We start from the raw sequence: 21244 nt of genomic DNA, 5'->3' as shown, positions 1-21244 counted from the left end.
ACAGAGAAGAGCCCTAGATTTGGCTTGAGCTTGCTTGTGAGTTGGAGATTGATTTTACTAAGTGTTGGGATTGTTCTTGTGAGAACAAGCATTGTATTATCATCTTGGATTTTTTATTAATGCAATAGAGATAGTGGGGTTTTGAGCTATGGCTTTCCCCGGATATTTATTGTGTTATGTGCCATTGATTTATCTTCCTCTTGTCGATTTTTATTTTCATCGATATTTATGGGATTCTACTATAAAGAGTAGAAGTAGATTCTTGTCTTTTGCTTTAGTAAATTGCATGAGCTTGTGAATCTATAGGAAATTCTACAAAGGAAAGATTAGGGGTCTAACTCTAGAAAATCAGAGGAACATGACTTATAATCTAAAAGGAGAGATGTTGGAGGTTCAATAAAATCTAGGTGTCTTCCTCAAAAACCTCGTCATGCATCAAGGAAATCCACTAAGGGAGCCCATTCTTTTGCAATATCAGTAAGTAGTTCAAGCATGTCACCAGTAAGGTCGCCATGAAGGAAATTAGACTTGCATAGTTTACAAAGGGAACTTAGAAAAATAAAGTCGCCTATATTTAATGTTGAGCATATGAAGGGAGAAGAGGCTAAAGCTTGACTTTTAGAAATGAGAAAGTACCTTTAGTTACATGATTATTCTTCCAATTTAGAGGCACAAATTTCCATATATCACTTGAAGGGGGAAGTAAATTTATGGTGGGAGTAGCTCAAGGAAGTAAAACACCCTGGATGAGAAGAAGATTTTGTGGAATAAATTCAAAAAGTACTTCCAAAGAAAGTACTTGTTTGAACATTACTGTGAAAGAAAAATATAGGAGTTCTTCAAACTCAAATTAGGAAACGTGACAATGGAAGAATATGGAAAAAAATTCACTAAGTTGATGAGGTATGTGGGCTTTATTAGAGATGAAAAGCTAAAGATACAAAGATATGTGATTGGATTACCACCATTCTATGGTGACAAGATTAGATTTGATGAACCAAAGACTTTGGATGAAGCTATGAGGAAGGTTGAGTACTTCTATAAGAAGGTTAAAAATAAATTAGTTCTCCAAAGAGCATGGGATGACAATAAAATAAGCAAGATGGAAGAAAGGAAGAAAGATTCCAAACCCTCATATTTCATAAATGATTCTAAGGAAACACAGAAAACACAACCAGCTTATAGTGAACTAAAGGGGGTTGATTCATTAAGTAAGAAACAAATTTTTTAGCCCATTAGGTGTTGGGGTTGTGATGGAGAGAACATGTATATGGATTTCCCACACAAAGAAGGAAAAACGAGGATTGTACGTCACATCCAAGGAGTTGATACAGTGTAAGATGTGGGTAGAAGCATGGCCAAAATTTAAGCAGAATTGGATAATAGGCGGGCTAAACATCAAGCACACATGGTCGAAGTGGAAGGTAAGTTAAATAATCAACCTATTGCTATTTTAATTGATTATAGAGCTAGTCATAGTTATCTTGATCCTAAGTTGGTCGAAATATTTAATTGGAAGAAAACCAAACATGGCAAGGCTTGGTTAGGTCGGTTAGTCACAAGACCTTTAAGAAGAATAACTAAACTAGTGAAGGAATGCCCCATTAATATGAATGGACTAGATACAAACATAGATTTAGACATAATACCATTGGGATCATATGATTTCATAATTGGCATGGATTGTATATAAAAGCATCACACAATACTATATTGTTACGTTAAAACATTTATTTTCCTTGATGAAGAAGGGAAACAAAGACAAGCGCAAGGAATACAAAGGTCAATTTCTATTAGGGAAATATTAGTTATTCAGTTGAAGAAGACTTTCAGAAAAGGGTTCCAAATTTATGCAACCCGCATGGAGGAGATGGCTAGGGAGAAAGCACAAAATATATAGTGATGAGGCTCACAATAGGAAAACTATATGGGTCACAATTCCATTCTCCAACTTATTAAATTGTATTTTCTCACATTTGTCCATAGATTTTGTTATATTATACTTAATGTGAGGAGTAAAGATGTGTTACTATCTTGTGTGTCCTAATGTGTTTTAAATGTAGGAATTGGAGCAATTTTGAATTGATTTGGGTGAAGGAACTCAAAGTAGACAAGAAAGAGAGATTTTAGGAGGTGGTCTCCCTCCTTAACTCCTCCAAACAATCGAAGATCTCCCACTTTATCTCATTAGCTCGGGTTCACTTGTAGCTAAGCATGCCGAGTTCATTGGTAGCCAAGCCAGTGCTACTGAAGGAAGAGTTAAACCCACCTATACTCAAGTTAAGGAACCAAGTATCCCCATTTTCTAGGGATTTGTTGGTAGTTTCATTTTTGTATAAATAAGAAAGCTATGGGACTCAATAGGATTCAAAGTTTTGATAGCCAAAGAGGCCATTTTAGATGAAACACATTTTGACTGTCATGTTATGATGTATTTGACACTTTTTACGATAATGAGATTTTTTTTTTTGATCTAGCACTAGGTTGAATCAGGGGGATGAAGCTCTTAGGTTAGGGCCCAACCCTAGCATCAGAATTTCCTCTCTTGTATCTATATTCTTAGGCTAGAATCTTTATTAGTTGCTATAGTTTATTCATGTCTCTTTGAGCTTAAAATATTGATCAAGTTGTTGGTTTATTCATGCTTCCATTAGCTTAAAGGATAAATGAGTTGTTCCAGTGAAATAGAGTAAAATATATCAAAAACCTTGTGACAGTGACCCCTATCTCATGTCCCTCGTGGGACCATGATTAGAGGACCCCACTCTCATAGCCCCAAAACACAGTTTGAAATTTTTTGTCCATTGCATAGATTAAGTTTCAATCTTAGTTGTTTATGATTTCTTGGAAATATTTACAGTTGTTATTCTACTTCTTAAGATTGTTGTAGTTTAGAAAGTATTTCCTTTCATAGATTCAGTTCTTAGCAATAGTTAGATCATATTTTCCAAATTCAATTCATCTTTTCCACATTGACATGTATTATTTGCAAATGAAAAGAGGAATAGGTGTAATTGCAAGGTTGTTGATATACAGGAAGGTACTCCTCCATCCAAATCCATCTAGGTCTTCTACACCTTTTGTTGATGCATGTCAACCCATATTCTGAACCTTTGTCTTTCAGCCACTGTGAGCAAGTTGTCTTAGTTGAATCTGGCCTTCTTGGAATGTTGGGTTTGGCCTTAGGTGGTGTTCCCCTTCCCCACACCTTTCACACTATCATACACCCTTCCAACACTTCATCACACCATTCTTTCACTCAAGAACCTCTCGACCAACTTCCTGTAGCTATTCAGGGTATCATGTAGCAGTTCAGGACATCTTGTAGCAACATCCTGTAGCGAACCTGTAGCAACCTATTTTGACCCTATTTTGAACTACAATGATAGCCTAGCCCAGTTTAGGAGTAGTTTAACCCCTAAGGTTGGACTCTATGACCAGAAGTGCTACCTAGACCATTCCTTTCACTCCTTTCCCTCCTACAAGATCAAATAGCATTAGCCCTTTTAATTCTAAATCTAGGAATTATAACTTTATCTATTCTGCAAGTGTGAATGAGATAGTTAATGAATGCATGTTTGAATTATGAAATGGTAGAGTAATATTCTTTTTTGAAGCAAACTTGGTAGCTAGGTGATCAAGTGCAAGATTATCATAGTTTCCTTTCTGCGAGAGATTTGTGTCATTTCATAGCTATATGATTTGTGTCATTTCATAACATTTACAAGTTGGTAGCTTTCATTTCCTGTATTAACAAGCATTTACCTTCTACACTAGAACTAGACTTTACATTATGCTTTTAGGAGTCAGACTCCTTTTAGTTCAATAGAGGAATGGTATGGAACCCTAATGGTCAAGTGTCCTAGTTGAGAGTGACATTAGTAGAATGATGCATCTGATGTGTATATAGCACTCTCACCTCTAAGTTTGTACGAAACCCTGGGTTGATAAATTAAAGTTGGTGGCTTTGGGAGTTGCAGCATCCTTGCTATAATACTGGGGTTCGTCATTTTTTGGCATCGTTTCTGGGGAGGTGTCTAGGTAGATGTAATTTATGATTTTTCTTATCTTTTTCATTTACTAGATAGATGTTACACTTGATTTTATTTCATGCCTCATAGGAGTAGAGACACTTTAGGGAAATCCTTTCCAAATACCCCCACACCATCAAACAATCAACCTTCCCTCTTCTTCAGTGACTGTCAACTTCCCTCTCTGACTACAGGAGAGTTAGAGGACCCCTTAGGTGATCAACCTAAGATCTTTGAAGAGCCTATTAGGGAAGAGGAATAAGAGACCATTTGACACACTAACACCATGGCTGAAAATACAAATGAGGTTGAAAATAGAAATTAGGGTACTTTTCCCATTAGAGAGACTAATAGAGATACTAGGATGAAAAATATAAGCCCCTCTACCCTTCCTCACTTCCATGGCTTAACCTCAAAGGACCTTGATACCTTCTTGTTTGAGTTTGTTGTCATATGCATAATTTATGACTATACCTATGATGACCAGAAGTTGAAGTTGTTCCCATCCACCCTTAAGGATGCAACCTTGCGCTGGTTCATGGCTATACCTAGGGATAGCATCACTACTTGGGCTCAAATGCAGAAATCCTTTAACAATAAGTACAGGGACTATTTTAGGTCCAAGGACACCGAAGAGGGAATCTTTAGAATGACCCTGGGACCTGATGAATCCCAGGAAGATTATGAGGAAAGGTTCTAACTCAGTTACAAAAGGGTCAAATGCACCCTTGATCTTGATTCACTCAAGTTATTCCTTCTTATAGGAGTCAGGGAGGAAATACTAGAAACCATAAGCATGATGTCTAGAGGGGACATTTATCAAATACTCTATAACAATATCAAGAATGTATTCAAAAACCATTCTAGGGCTGCTAGAAAGAAGGGTAGGGCTAGTCAAGCTTTGGCCAGTTCCTCTTCCTCCACCACATCTTTCAAGAGTGAAATTGGAAACATGTTGGAGGACTTTAAAAGTGAAATATTTCACACCATTTCTTAGAAAATGGACACCATTTTGATCAAGAGGAAACAAGAGGAAGCAGAGAGAGCCTTAGCTATATTTTTCCCTAAATACACTAGGAGGCACCCTAGAAATGAATGTCAATTGAATTTTATAGAGGTCTACTCGGTCTTTGAGGAGAACCATTCCACATATATGTGTCCTTATTTTCTTGGATTGAAAGTTGTATACCAAGGGGATGAAGGTGGAGTTGAACAACTTTGTTATATCAATCAAAGGAGGCCTCAAGGGCCTAGGCCATACCAACAAGGCATGCAGGGTGCATCCTATTCCTATTACCATCCCAAACAGAATGCATCCTTCCCCCATGGAGTTATCCTACTCACCCTTATTATCGGGAAATCTAGTGTCCACTCGGATCTGCTAGTCCCACTAAGACTGGTAGCTATCTTAGAAACAAACAAACTAAAACCACTTTCATTTTCCTTTATGAGAAATAGATAAGAGGGGAATGAAGGACACCAACCTTAGTCTTGTGCTTGGTTCCTTGCTCAGTTCCTCTCCCTTCTGACAGATCTTTGCCACTTCTCTTTCGTCTACCCAACTTCAAAGAGCACCTATGGAATCAAAGCAGCATAATATTATCGAAGAACAGAGATCTACAATCATAAACAATATAGGACCATATATATATTGACCACACAAATGCATATATCATCAAACATACAAGAATGTGGAGGAAAACTTGAATAGCTTTATTAATAATCAAGAATAGCAAAGAGGATTACAACCAATTGTTCTGACCCGGCATCATCCCCCAACATGAAAGCCCTTATTTCACCTCATGAAAAGCTTAGATCACCCAACACTATGATATTCCAACAAGAAACCAACAACACTTCCTTACAAGATACAAAATTCCAGCCTCCAAATCTCTGGGAGAGGGATCCATATATAGATGATTGCAAGGGGGTGAGTCAGCTCTTGGGATTCTGATTAGTGTCCTCTCTCTGATAGTTCTTGATTCCACTTGGAGATTGATGATCTCTTACTCATCCCTGGGCGAATTCAAAGAGGCAAGTGTCACAGGAGAAGTTTCTGGAAGATTACATGATCATCCACCTCGCAAACTGTCTCTGCCATTTTTCCACTCTCGTCGCACCCCATAGAAGGGCTTTTCAGTATGCATCACACCTCCTATGTGCATTAGGTGGGATGCATCGCACTTTGACCATGGAGCAGGTGAGATGGTCCAGTTTTGACCAATTCTGAGCAACTTTTCATGGAGAACTTCTGGGAGATGATGTAATCAACTGACCTTGTTCTTTTAGGGTATTGAACAACACTTTTAGGGACTTAAGAGCCCTTGGTTTATGGACATGTTTGATTGGGGTTGCAATGCCCAAAAATGTATATAACAACCTTGCATTGTCCACACCTTCTCCTTGGTCTTATGCACCTCAGTATCCTGCCCAACCTGTCAATCAACCATTTCATCCATATGCTTCTCAACATCCTCAGTTAAATACCCCATCACAAGGTTGGAGACCTCAATTCAACCAACCTCCTACTTTACTACCTCCACCTCCATCTCAACCGCGACTCATTCATCCCATTCCACCCAAGAAACCTCGGATGCCTGCTCAACCAAATATGAACCCAAACAATAAGTAGGCACAACATGTTTATAGTGGAGAGACATCTTACCCTACCTATGTTGTGGAGATTCAAGAAATTAACCTCAGGTATAGAAGATTGCTACCATATAACCAACCTCCATCTCCACCTAAGGAAATTGAAGAGGAAAAGGAAGAGAGTGTTCCTAAATCCAATCCACCTTTTTTTCCTGAAAGAGTGATCCATCCTAACTAGCATACCCTAGAAGAGACTGAACTTTTGGGAGAATTGAAAAACTTGTGTCTGAAAATCCAACTCCTCCAATATATAAAGGATGTTCCCATCTACAATAAGCTTATAAAAGAGGAATTCTTCAAAAATCTTGGGAGCAGAAAGAAATAAACCCTTACCATCAATGCCATTGGTCAATGGTCTGATTTGATGTTGGGGAGAGTGATTTGCCCAATGTATCTAGATCCTAGAAGTCCTGTGGTAGATGTGCACATTGATGGAATCATTGTCCCCCATACCTTAATTGATCTTGGGGTTGAAATCAATGTGATGACTAAGGAAACCATGCTCAAAATAAACCTCCAAGGATATTTGAGAAAGACCACAACAGTGTTGCAACTTGTAGCCAGGTCCATAGTGGCTCCTGAGGGAGTTGTTGAGGATGTAATGGTCTCTGTTGATTCCTGGGAGTATCCTACTAACTTCCTAGTTCTCCAGCCCAAGACCAAATTCAATGGCTACCCTCTCATCCTTGGAAGACCATGGCTAGCCACTACTGATTCCTACATAAGTTGCAGAGTTGGGAACATGACCATTAAGAATGGGCATTTTTCCAAAAAATTAGTATTATACCCTCCTACTCATCCATCCCTTGAGCATGAGTTTCCCCTATCATTGGAAGAGGAGGAAAAAGGTGAAGTGTATCATGCTACATTCCATCCAATATGTACCCTAGATAATGTCATAGGAGGGGGGCAACCTGATGAAGATGACCTCATTGACCAAATCCTCCGGAACCAGCCCCCCAACACCATAACCCTTGATGATCTTGTGAAGGAATCTAAGGGTAATCCTTGGACTGAGTTATTCCTAGTGCACCTAAGTCCTACTCATGTCAAAATGGTAGAATTTGGTCCATCTAGAACTTTGAAGATCAACCCTCTCTCTCAGCCAGCTAAGAAGATAAGTTGTGTAACATGCTAAGAGAACACTTAGATGCCTTTGCTTGGAGCTATAACGAAATGAAGGTAGTGCATCCTTTTGTGTGTACTCACCACATATACATTAAGGAAGGATGCCAACCAGTGCACCAACCTCAGAGGAGAATGAACCCATCCCTCAAAGACAGAGTAAAGGAAGAATTGCAGAAATTGTTGGATGCAGGGTTCGTTTACCCCATCTCAGATAGTGAGTGGGTGTCCCCTATTGTTTCGGTCCCAAAGAAGAATGGAAAATTGAGGATTTGTGGATTACAAAGAGCTTAACAAACCCACTAAAAAGGACCATTTCCCTTTACCTTTCATTGATCAAGTCATGGATGGTCTTGCAGGGAAGAAATTCTTCTCTTTTCTGGATGGATTCAGTGGTTATAATTAGATCCAGATCAGCCCAGAGGATCAAGATAAAACTAAAACTACATTTACCTCCCCTTGGGTTACCTTTTCTTATAGATTCCTTCCTTTTTTATTATGTAATTCCCCTGCCACTTTTCAAAGGGCAGTTCTGAGCATCTTTAGTGAGCTAGTTCATGACTTTGTAAATATTTACATGGATGATTTCACTCCCTATGGGTGTGACTTCCTGGAGGCTCTCTCCAAATTGGGGAAGGTCATAAGGAAGTGCATTGAAATGAACCTCTCGCTTAGTCCTGAGAAGTGTGAATTCTTTATGAATGTAGGGACTGTCCTAGGGCATTCAATATCTCAGAAGGGAATACAAGTCGACCCAAATAAAATTGTCATCATAAAAATGGTCCCTACTCCTCAAAAGAAGAGGGATGTTAGGAGTTTCTTGGGCTTAGCTGGATATTATAGGAGGTTTATCAAAGACTTCAACAAAGTATCCTCACCATTGTTTGGATTGTTGGCCAAGGACTCTAAATTTTGTTGGTCAAATAGTTTCCAAGAGGCCCTAGAAATATTGAAGGACAAATTGAATACTCCACCCATACTTGGAGGCCCAAATTGGATTTTCCTTTCCACATCCATGCTGATGCATCTAAAAAATATGTAGGAGAAACTCTAGGATAGATAGATGACAATTTTCCTTATGCCATTTACTTCATTAGCAAAAAATTGTCTAAGGTTGAATTGAATTACACTATGATTGAAAAGTAACTTCTAGTTTTTGTCCATTCCTTGAACAAATTCAGACACTACATCACTATTTATCAAACCTTTGTGCATATTTACCATGCTTCTATCAAGTACTTAATGAACAAGCTTGATGTAAATGCTATAATTATTATATGGTTGCTTTTGTTGCAGCAGTTTGATCTAACTATCATTGACAAGCTAGGTAAAGAAAATGTAGTTGCAAATTTTTTGTCTAGACTTGTTTTGCCTACAAGTGAAGAAGGGATGGTTGATGAGAAACTGCCATATGAACACCTATTTTCTATTTCAGTTCTCTCTCCATGGTTTTCTGATATAGCCAACTACCAAGTTGCTGCAAAATTCCCTCCAAATCTGTCATCCAGAGAGAAAAGCAAAATTGTGAGGAAGAGTTCCCCTTTCACTTGGATTGGGAGGAATCTCTTCAAACTTGGACCAAATCAAATTTTGAGGATATGTGTCAGGGAAGAGTAAATCTTTGACATCCTCTGAGCCTGCCATGATGGGTCTTATGGAGGTCACTTTGCTACCAAGAGGACAACTTTCAAGGTTCTACAAGTTGACTACTACTAGCCCACTCTTCACCAAGATTCCAAAAGATACACCAGTTGATGTGATCAATGTCAAAGGATGAGGAAACCTACTCCTAAGGATGAAATTCCCTTGCAACCTGAAGTGTGTTTAGAGCCATTTGATAAGTGGGGCATGGATTTTATTGGCCAATTGATCCACCATCAGGGTAGAAAAAGAACATAATTTTATGCACTGATTATTTGATAAAGTGGGCTGAGACCAAGGATGTCAAGGTAGAAACAACAGAGAAAGTGGTTGAGTTCTTGAGGGAAATTTTGTTTTACAAATTTGGGTACCCTAGAGAGCTAATCATTGATCAAGGAGTTAAATTCACATCACATTTGATCAAAAATTTGTTAATGCGGCATGGGATAAAGCAGAGAAAATATATTGCTTGTCATCCTCAGATCAATGGACAAGTAGAGGTCACCAATAGAGAAGTAGAAGGCATTCTCACCAAGGTTGTGAGAAGAATTAGAAAGGATTGGGCAAAAATATTAGTGGAGCCCACTTGGGCCTATAATAAAACTTGGAAGACAACTACTGGTTTCACTCCTTATGACTTGGTATGTGGAAAGAAGGCTCTATTCTCCATTGAGTTTGAATATAATACCTTAAGGATGGCAACACAAGTGGATTTGGATGTTACAAAGGCACAGTGGGAGAGGTTGCTCTAGCTGAATCGTCTAGATGAATTCAAAATGCAGATCCTCCTACACACTAAAGTTATCGAAGTACAGAGGAAGGTTTGGCATGACAAAAAACATCAAGGACAAGGTTTTTCAAGAAGGGGATTGGGCTATGCTATATGAGTCCAGGTTCAAGGACTTAAAAGGAAAATTGATGGCAAGGTGGTTAGGCCCATACTTGAAAGAGAAATTCCATGACAACGGAGTTGTTCAAATCAGGACCATTGATGAGGAAGGTATCCCCTTGATTGAAGGCTTGCAGAAAACCTTTGTCCATGGAAGAGTTCATCAGCACCATTAGCAAGGAGGTGAATGTGATTGGAAGTGTCCTAACTTCCAAGTCACATCATTCTTAAATATTGTTTTTATTTGTGATAAAATAAAAGAAAAAAATAATCATAGGCCTAGATGAAAACCTCCATGAGGCATCTAAGGCCAACTCTTGGGTTGAAAACCTCCTTGAGGTAGCCCAAGAGTGAAAAAAAAAAGATCGCTGGGTGAAAACTTCCCTTGAGGTGCCCATGGTAGACAGGTAGGTTGAAAACCTCTTTTGAGGTAGCCTGTGTGTTCCTCAAAAAAATTGAGAAGAAGAAAAAAAAAAACAAAAAGAAAAAAAGAGAATACCATGACAAGGGAAGTTACAACCTATCCATTAATAATTATGTGATTTTGTAGGTTTTGAAGATAGTGGAAAATGTAGCACTATAGGGGAATCATGCTTAAGTTCTATTCAATTTATACATCCATCCACTCCATACCATCCATGTCTACCAAGTTCCTACCACTCTCATCCATCCTTGAGACACAAAAACCCATTTTTAGGCACTCTCTCGTTTGCTATAGGATGTCCTATAACTGCTATGGGAAGCTCCTGTAGCGCTACAGGATGTCCTGGAATTATACAAGGGAAGGAATTCGATAGGAAAACATCATGCATGGCATGTCCTAGGTTGGTTAGGGCCTGTTCACTTGATCCAGCCACTCACTCATCATCCATGCATCCCTGTTATAAAAAAAAAAAATCAACATCTCCCCATACCAACCCTAAGCTCTATCTCATTCAAACAAGAGAGAGAGAAAAAAAAAACAACAACAACACAGAGGACATGTCCTCCATTTCCACCATCCTCATCCTCACCCATCATCCTCTTAAATCATCCTCCAACCCTTACACTACTTCACATCACTCCACTGTAAAAAAGACCCTTTAAAAGGAAGAAAAATGGGTTGCTATAGGATCTCCTGTAACACCCTGTGCCCCTATACCATAAACCTGAAGCCTAGTTTTTCTTCCCATCGAGAGTGAGGAGATTATACCATCATCCATGGGCACCTTGCTCTTCCAAGCAAGACTCACCAATAACAACAGAATCACCTGATATATTTGTCAAGCACCTGCACACATGAGCATAAACAAACAATCAACTATACAGGAGAAAAAAGAATGTACACAGGAAAAAGACAAGTACTTCCCTGAGCAGCAGCACAAAAGTCTAGCACTCCAGCATGCACTGATCAAGCACTAGGTAGGCACAGGTATGGTAACTTCTAAGCTCCTCCTTAGGTATGAAATAATGAAAAATGTGTACATGTCCAGGAAAGGTTTTTTTAATATGCTGGAGGTGGCCAGTTAACTTGGCCACCCTCAGCTCGTGAACAAAAAGTAATCTATCAATCAACATGCCACGTAAAAGTGTCACAACAGTCAAAATTAGTTAAGAGGGCATTATCGATAGCCAGCACAATGCTCCAAACTCTAACCACAAATAGCATAAAACCCAAAATTTCCTTAATTTTTCGCTCATTTCAAAATTAATAAGGTAAGGATAGGTTTGGGAAGCTATCGAGCGAGTCAACCCCTAATCTATTAATCCTACAGGAGGCAGCTACAAGAAATAGCTACAAGAAGTCCAAGAGGCTACAAGAAGTTATAGGAGGCACATGAATTGCTACAAGAAGCCTACAAGGGTCTCTCTCTCTTTATCCATGAATTAAGTGGTCTCTCTCTCTTTATCCATGATCTGGATGTTGGTGCACTCTAAACTCCCTTAGGAATTACAATCATCCTGTGAATTAAAAACATTTTTGAGCTATAAAAGTAAAGAGTTTTGTGGCTATAAAAATTCTTAGTAATTACAATCATAAACTAGAGTTCCACCTCTTAGATGCTTTTAATTCATATTGAAGCTATCCCAGAAAGAACCTCCTACACCTATTTAAAAACAAAGAAGAAGATGGGAGGGGGATTCAATAGGAGGTAGCCTACAAATACAAGGAGAATTCGCCTTCATCCCCCTATAGTAGACATCTTCAGGAGGCATCGTTGGTTAGGTTTCTTTGATATTATAAAAGGATATGATGATGAGATCACTTATGAGTTTTCCATATCCCTAAACCCTCAAGCAAGATAAAGTGCTAATGTTGGCTTAGTGGGTCCTAACCCAGCTTCAGAGTTAATTACGCCAAACAAAACCCTACACTACTAGCCCATTTAGTATCAACCCATGTAGCGCAAGGTGAAGTCTCACTCGAAGTAGTATGGCGGGATGTTGGAACCAAGGTTTCGTATCTAGAGATCAGTGTGATTTCTTTTATTACCCTAGATCTGCCTTCGTGCAGACCTATAAGTCCCTAAGGCTTGGTACTGCAACTTAACTTAAACGACCCTTAGACCTTTGTGAAGGTCTACGATAGGGTTTTGTGGATCCTTAACAAGTGAAAAATCCACTTACACACACCATAAAGAAACTCTAGATCTGAATTCACACGGATCTACTTAAGTATTCAATAAACACCACTAAATTTATTATAATATTCGCGTAAAGAATTAACAGACATTGCGTACAGTTAGCAAGACTTATCCAACAGAGTCACGCATCAATACATCAATAATTCATAAAGACATTTATTCCATCATAACACATATCGCAAACATAAATAGCAGAAGTAAACAGATAAACACATGAATTTCTCTAGAAATCTTCTTTATTGATATTCAATATGATGTTACAGACTCAAAACTATCTTGCACACTCAACTACAGACTCTACTCTAGGCCTCCACACACTCAGCTACGGAGGATTTTCCCTTCTATATATCCATTGCGACTTGCCCCTTTCCTCAAACATAGACATAAGCATCCATTGCTATCTATCTATCTGCCTTAGACTCTCTAAGACACACCTATTTATAGCATTTTACATATAATCCCATGGTTCACAGACCATGGGTGGATCTCAAAGCGGACTCAAATTTTCATAACCAAGGGATGAAAATCCCTTCTGACTTATAACTATCTATGTGCTTTGAATCCACAAATTGCGGAGACTTTACATCTTTTTACCAACATTTACATCAAAACTTTGGGTTTTTAACCCCAAAACTGACCCACGGGACCCCACTCCAACAAGCACCCAACAAAAAGGTCATGACTCACACTCAAATCACTCAACTGGCACGGTGATCTTGCTGCGAAGATCTCCCAGTTCCACCTGCATAACTGTAACCTCAACAATGCTCTGCGTAGTCGCCTACTTGACTTCTTTGACGAGATGCTCTATAGTTGTCCCGTCTACGACCAATTTGATCTTTTGTTGTGTTTGCTGCAAGCCCGTCAGCTTCTCCTGAATGTTGGTTGATACTTGGTAAGCTTCTTCTAACCAAGGTCCCAACCTAGCCATAAGTATTGCCTCCTTCTTCTGCGTGGCTTCCACCTATGTGAGGAGCTGCTTCCCCTCCTGCAACTTAGCGAGGCACTGCGTTGTAGCAATTGAGAACGTCGTCGCCCTAAAATCGTCATACTTCTTTTGGATCTTGTGAATCTCTATATTCAAGATCTACAGGTTTGGGTCTTCCTACAAATTCGTTACCAACTCCATCGCCTATTCAAACAAGGTTGTGTAGTCAACGATTGCACCATCTAAAGTGGTCATCCCTTCCTTGATGGCAGCTCCATGCTGCTCTCTGAATTCGGGCAGAGTTGCGGGTTGTAATTTAAGATGCAGCTATTGTGATCTTCATATTGAGTTTGAATTGAACTCGCCCAACTTCCGCCTTGGCCTCACGCATGCCTGCAACTAATTTTTGGATCTTAGCCTCTGGCTGTGCATCCTCTGGGATGTGCAACTCTGACACTATTATGCATGCCTTTGCAATCGCGGCCTCCAGCGTAGAACTCTGCACCTGGATAGTCTCCTTCTCCTTCAAATCCTGCATTTTCTCAATGAACATTTGTTCATTCTTCACCCTGTACTCGCTTATCAGGTTGAGAGCGCATTTCTCTTGAGCTCGCAGTTCCTCCATTACCCTGCCTACAGTGCATGAAGAAATTCAATGGGGAGCGCTGCAATGTTCAGCACGATGTCCTTAAGGGTACTTAGTATGACTCGATCATCATCTGACTCCATGCATAGGGACCCTTTCAATAGAGCAACTGTTCAAAGGTCCAGTTTCCTTACCAGTACTACAGCCTGACCTATCCTCGGTGCCAGGCCCATTTGTGTTGCACTCGCTTGACCTGCGCCCACTTGTATCCTACTATTTTGGATCTGAATTCCACACAGATCCTTCTAGATTCTCCCCAGCATTGGCACATACTGCTGCTCGAACTGTTGCAGCAACTCAGTTGTAGTATCTCTGACATTTTCGTCGATCTCATCGAGGTCACCCTCTGTCAAGGTCATGGGATCCAATGCGTTTTATCTGACTTCTATTTTTTGCGGGAACACTCCTGCTGCTCTTTATTGTGCTTCCTTAGCCAAAATGGGGTGCTCTGCCCCTCATCTCCTCTGCCTCCCTGTTCAAATTGTTCTTCCTCCTCTATCGCACGCGAAGGGGCGCACCACTCTGTCAGCTAGTGCCTGATCACCCCCTGAATGTCATGGTCTGTGACCAAGTATGGTAAATCATACCATTTCTGTTACGGGACCTTGCGCACCTGAATGTAGATGAGGTGGAAATCATCTTTAAACGCAGCATATGCTGACAAATGCTCATACAAGGTTGGGGAAAACCTTGGCCACTGATTGATGGCCATGCGGAAACTCATTTCCATCAAGACCCAAAAGATCTTTGTTTCTGTGACCCGCGCGGGATCCGCCATGGCCTAGAGAGAGGTGAACTGTGCGGCCTCTGGCAATCCTTCCTTTAACGAAGGAAACTAGCTGTCCTCTGGTAGCTCCCATGTGACTAGCACGATGGAGAGCTGCAGCCATTCATAGTGGAAGGGCTTTCTCTCATCCAGGACCTCGCAGCAATTCGCGAGGAATTCGTTGCATAAGTACCTTGACCAGTTAAATTGCACGCCCTTCGTTCATTGTGCAGCTAACAATAGCACAGTTTTCATAACCTCATCTGCACGACACTTCCTCATAACCTTTCTGACCAGTATTTGGGTGGAAATCTACACCGCGGGATCGTTGATAGACATGATTGAATAGTCGTGCCGCTTTTTCACAATCTCAAACTCCTTTTTCATTCTATCTACCAAATCTTTTTCTCCTGCCTTTCCACCAAACTCCTTGGCCAAGTTCAAGCTGTCATGTGGCAGGTGCGTGATCCTGTGGATGAGCATGTCTGTGATGGGTATAGGCACTCCTAGCCATAAGCACCCATCATGCATGACAGTAAGTAATTTCCACACACATGTGGTATTAATAGTAGTGCGTTTATAGTGGGGCACTCATAACAGATTCAACAGCCCAGAATTCTCCACTCCACGGTTCCATTCCACCGTCTCCAACTCAGTGACACCTGAATTTGGGTAGTAAACACACTTCATGAAATTTGTGGTTGCTAGGTGTCAGAACCTCTCATGGTCTGCTAGGTCCCAGTCTTCCATCATAAGTAGGGGTGTCCATGCGAGGCGTGCACCTTCAAAGGGGAGTTGGTCTGGTAGCAGGGGCGTAGTGACCTTTGCCTTCCCTTTTTGTGGAGGGATGTAATCAAGTAACTTGGTAAAGGGCTCTACTCTCTTGACCTTTATGTCTTCGGTGCCCTGTCCCTCCTTAGCCTTCAAATCGACAACCCTCTCAGGCTGCTTGTCCTTCTTCTACTTTTTTGTGGCATAATGTTTTTTTGGGTGACTCGCGCACTGGAACCGGCTTCTTCTACTTATCCTTCTTCGACTTCTGGGTTTCTCTAACAGGTGTAGGCTTCAGCCTCGGTGACCTCGGTGCCGTAGGCACAAGCATCAGAGCTTCCACACTCACAACCTCTAGAGCAGCTCCTTCTGATGCGACATCTCCCCCAGTGCTCATATTCTCAGCAGGGCTTGGACCTAACATGGTGCCAAGGATAAACTTCTAGTTAAATTTTGGTAAATTGGAAAATGTCGGGCTCACAAGAAAATCCTGAAAGAATGAGTGGTTCATAAGCAATAGAAAACATAGCTCAAAAACTCTAAGTTTACAAAGTGTTCTCTGTTGGACCAGCATGAGTAATTTATAGGGGTTTTTGAATTCAAATCTGACCATTCCCCCCAAAACTTGATCATTAATGTTGTTTTGGCGGCAAATATTCAAAGATTCTGGCCTTAAATGCTGCCAACCCCCTCCTCTTAACCATATCCTGGTTGTCAATTCATGAATAGTGACTTCAACGGTCATTTTCCTGCTATGTTGCGTGGTACCTTCCTTTGGAGCACAGCTCCCTTCACACAGAGTCTTAGCCTATGACTTCAACATTTTAAACACAGCCCGCCTGCCGTGTAATCCTCCAACCCGAGCACTGTAGTTTATAGTCCCGTGCTCCCTTGCAACTGCCTGGAGCACTAAGACTATTCGGCCATCATATAGTCATTGAGTCGAATCCCCTATGTGTGACTTCAATCAGCTGCCATTCACCCTTCTTGGAAAAGGTTCTCCATTCATCTTCGTGAGCTGAATAACACCTCCATTTGTAATCTATTTGATAAAATATGGGCCTAGCCATGCATCTGAAATTTCCATGGAAACTTAGTGAACTTGCTATCATACAATAAGACCAAATCATTTACCTTGAATGTGCGCAACTTGATGTGTCAATCGTGCCATGCTTTTTTGCGCTCCTTCTATACTTGCTGTTGGAATCCAACCAATAATATGTCCTCTTCAAGCTCCATCAACTACATGAGCCGATCTTCTAAGGCTTAGTGATCTGCCATAGCCGTGAAAGCTGTTATGTGTAGACTAGGCACAATATACTCCATAGGCATCACAACTTCTATGCCATAGACCAATATAAAATGTGTCCAACTTGTCAACTTTTTGCAAGTAGTCCTGTACACCCATAACATGGAAGCTACGCGAACATCCCAGTCATTCTGATGCACATTACAAATCTTCATCAGTGCATTATCCAATATCTTATTAAAAGCCTCAACTATCCCATTAGCCTGAGGATGATATAGTGTGCTCTTCTAATGATAAACCTGGAACTCTTCAGCTAGCACGCTGATCATTTAGTTTAGAAAGTTCGTACCCTGATCACTCATTAATACTTTTGGGCAGTCAAATCTGATTAACACATACTCAAACAAGAACTTTGTTGTTGTAGCCCCTGTACAATCTTTCACCGGCTGTGCCTCCGCCCATCTGGTTAGATACTCCATCGCAGTGATGATATAGCACGTACCTATCTTTTTTCTTGGGGGCTGAATGGGCCCAACAAAATCAATTTCCAATTTTCAAATGGTTGCAATGATACTTGAGGATTCAATGGCAACTCATCCCTCTATGATGGTTTGTCCATTCATTGATATGCATCACATGCCCTGCAATATGCTTTAGAATCTTTATACAGCGTAGGCCACCATAACCCTACACGCAAAATATTTTGGGTTGTTGCCTTTCTTGCATAATGTCCTCCAGTAACCCCTCCATGAGCTTCAGCGAGGATGCTATTTTGCTCAAAATATGGCACATATCATCGCAAGATCTCATCTGCCCCCATCTTATATAAATGTCCTGCAATTACTGAGAAATTCGTCGCGCACACTACTAACTCTTTCTCTTGCTAACTAGTGTATCCTTACGGTGTCGTTCCTGTGGTCAAAAAGTGGATAATATCAGCAAAGTGGTTATCAGCTACACACACCGCGAAGAGATGCTCATCAGTTAACCCTTCATCCAGATTAGTAGGCTCCTTACCTGTCTCAATCCATGAGAGATGGTCGGGTCCTACATTCAACCTTCCTAGCTTTAAAATTACCTCAAAGTCATACTCTTGGAATAGAAGCAACCATCGGCAGATATTCCCCCCCAACACATACTTATTCACCAGGTATTTCAAGGCAGAATGATCTGTGTACATTTTGAAATGTCCACACAACAAGTAGTGCCTGAATTTTTTAAGCGCATACACCATGGCCAATCCTCCGTGCTCTGTCATTGAGTAATTCTTCTCAACCTTTGATAAATCCCTACTTGCGAAGGCTATAGGGTTGTCCATCTCTCCTTCACTGGCCTGTGCTAGCATTGCTCCCAATGCAGTGCACGAGGCATCAGCATGTACATTAAATTCCTTTTTCCAATCTGGGAAGACCAAAATCAATGTGGTGACCATCTTCTCCTTCAATATATCCAAACTGCGCTGACATTCTTCATTCCAACAGAATGTAGCGTCCTTCTTCAGCAATTTCTCCATGGGCGCAGTAGTCTAAGCATAAGCTTTGATGAACTTTTTGTAATATCATGTATGCCCAAGCATTGCGCACATCTGTCTGACACTTCTCGGGGCCTCCAAATTTACGATCACCGAAATCTTGGCAGGGTCCACCATAAACCCTTGCTTGCACACCATGTGACCTAGCGGGATCCCAAAGGGGAAATAGAATATACACTTCTTCAAGTTCAGCATGATCTAATACCTGCAGCATGTATCTAGCATCAGGCGCAGACTTGCTACATGGCGCTTCACTAAGCTGAACACTGTCTAGTCATCAAAATACACTTCCAAGAACTTATGGATGAACTCCTTAAATGATGCTATAGCTACGCGGGAGAATATTGTGGGCGCTTTCTTGAGTCCAAACGACAACACAGTATACTAAAAACAACCCCATTTAGTCGCAAAGGTTATTTTTCTCGTATCCTCTAGCGCGATCTTGATCTGATGGTACCTCAAAAATCCATCAGTGAATGAGTAGGAATCCTACCCTCCAATGTTATCCTATACCTAATCAATAAATGGTGTCGGAAAAGGATCATGGATGCAAGCATCATTAAGTTTCCTGAGATCTACGCAAATCCTTATTTCTCCCTTTTGTTTCTTTTCTTGAACCACCATCGAGCTCACCCAATCAGATTCCTCCATAGGTTCGATAATGCATGCCTCAAGCATCTTATCCAACTCCAAGTGGACCTTTTCCTTGTACTTGGGATTAAGGTGATACAACCTCTGCTTAATAGGCTTCACGTCTGGTTTCAAAGTAATTTTCATCACACCCAAGTCACCTATGATGCCTTTTAGGTCTGAAAACTTGGTAGGAAAAATATCCTAGTACTCACGGAGTAACTAAGCAACTTTATCCACTGTGGCATCATCCCAGTAGTCCCTAATCTTCACAAATTTCGGCTTTGCTTCAGTACCAATGTTTACTTGCTTGGTTTCCAATGGCGCAGTGATGTCCGGGTTCTCTATCTACAGACCTTCAACTTCGTGGTGGCCTTCTGCCTCTGGAATATTGATGTTCCTTGGATCGCCATCCTCCCCTTTAGCAGTCACATTATAGCATTCCATTGCATTGCTCAGCTGGGTGCTCCAATCTGGTTGAACCAACTTCAAAGGATCTTGCAGAATTCTGAAAATCGTTGCCTTAACCGCCTACAGAACTTCATCAATGAATTTGAACCCATCTTCAAAATTGAAGGTCATTAAGAATCTGTCCCTTAATATATCCCACTCCGCAGTGCCATGGTGGAGCTCTGTTTCCAGGAACCAATTAATAGGGATTGTATCCAAAGTATGATAGAATAAGTGCACCCACTCTGGCTGTGGCTCTATTCCAAAAAATTTAGTCCACTTCGTTAAATGATTGCGTAGATCATTTCTCCCATGGTACTTTTCGGTCAATCAAATTTTAGGAAAACCAAATTGCAAACTCATCATCCTCTTGTAATCTCGCCATTCATTGAAGTTATCCTTGTGTATACCCCACCACCGTGCAGGCATAGTGTGCAACACTAAATTCAATGCTTGGAAGCAATGATCCTCAGGGGCCTCTTGTTCAAAGGCATCCAAAAACTTATCTACGTCAGTTAAACCATCATAATAGGGTAAATTTATTACCTCCGATGACACACGGTAGTGATTTAGTAATCATGTTGCAGCGCAACGTGGATACTTCATGCAGCCTATTCTGCCAATGCTCTAGCTCTTCATCTGAATCCAAGGTACAAGAATTTTCCCAGTCCCATGCAATCTATCCACCAGTTGTTGGATTAATCCAGTCATGATCTTGCGTAGTTATTTTGTAAATTTGATCCAAGTCACCATTACTCTCTCCATAGTCACGGACGATTCAGTATAGCGAGACCCTTCCGCGGGGTCCAATGATACTACGACCCAGAGTGATTTCCTTTGGAGCGACATTATTCTTTTCTTCAAGTTGATGACTCCATTCATATCAATGGCCCAGTCAATTCCAAGGAGTGCGAGGTATGGATTGTTTTCATCCACAATTTCTATTACTTCAAAATCAGCCAGCACACTCGTGGCTTCTATATTTATGGTGACTCCATGTAGTCGTCCCATAGTGATGATCTTCTGTTGGTTTTCCATCCTCAGTTGGATCAGAGACCATTGCAGCGCAGGTCTCCCCATTCTCTCCCATGTCTGTTTAGGAAAAATGTTCACGTCAGACCCCAGATCCAGAATAACCCGATCCATCTCATAATCTCCTATTTGCATGGTGAGCCTCAATTCCTGCAGGCATTTCACATCCTTGCTATCACACAGAAGTTTCATATAGGTTTCCAAGAATGTGGTAAGTATAGAGGGATCAACCTCTATAGGTGCACTTATCTCCAACACTTTGTTCTGACTTCCTAAAGT

Source organism: Pinus tabuliformis, chromosome Q (genome assembly GCF_031772625.1).
Source record: "Pinus tabuliformis cultivar Carrire ecotype Pingquan chromosome Q, CPIR1, whole genome shotgun sequence".
NCBI classification, from domain to species: Eukaryota; Viridiplantae; Streptophyta; class Pinopsida; order Pinales; family Pinaceae; genus Pinus; species Pinus tabuliformis.
Note: the sequence above shows the minus strand (reverse complement) of the source record.